Raw genomic sequence first — 214 nt, 5'->3', positions numbered from 1 at the left:
TTTCTCCTTCCTCTTTTTCTCCTCTTCCCCTTTTTTCTTCATCCTCTCCTCCTCCTGCTAGTTTTTGAACTCTTCCTCCCTTTACTCCTTGCTCTTCCTCCTCCTATTCTTCTTCATTCTTTCCTTCTCCTCCTCTTACTGCCCTCTCTTCTTCTTCTCCTCCTTCTTTGACTTTACTTCTTTCTCCTTCTGTCTTTTACTAATTTTCTCTTCA

The sequence above is a fragment of the Amphiprion ocellaris genome, chromosome 4 (genome assembly GCF_022539595.1).
Source record: "Amphiprion ocellaris isolate individual 3 ecotype Okinawa chromosome 4, ASM2253959v1, whole genome shotgun sequence".
NCBI lineage: Eukaryota > Metazoa > Chordata > Actinopteri > Pomacentridae > Amphiprion > Amphiprion ocellaris.
The sequence above is the reverse complement of the archived record's forward strand: the minus strand, read 5'-3'. Positions refer to the sequence as shown.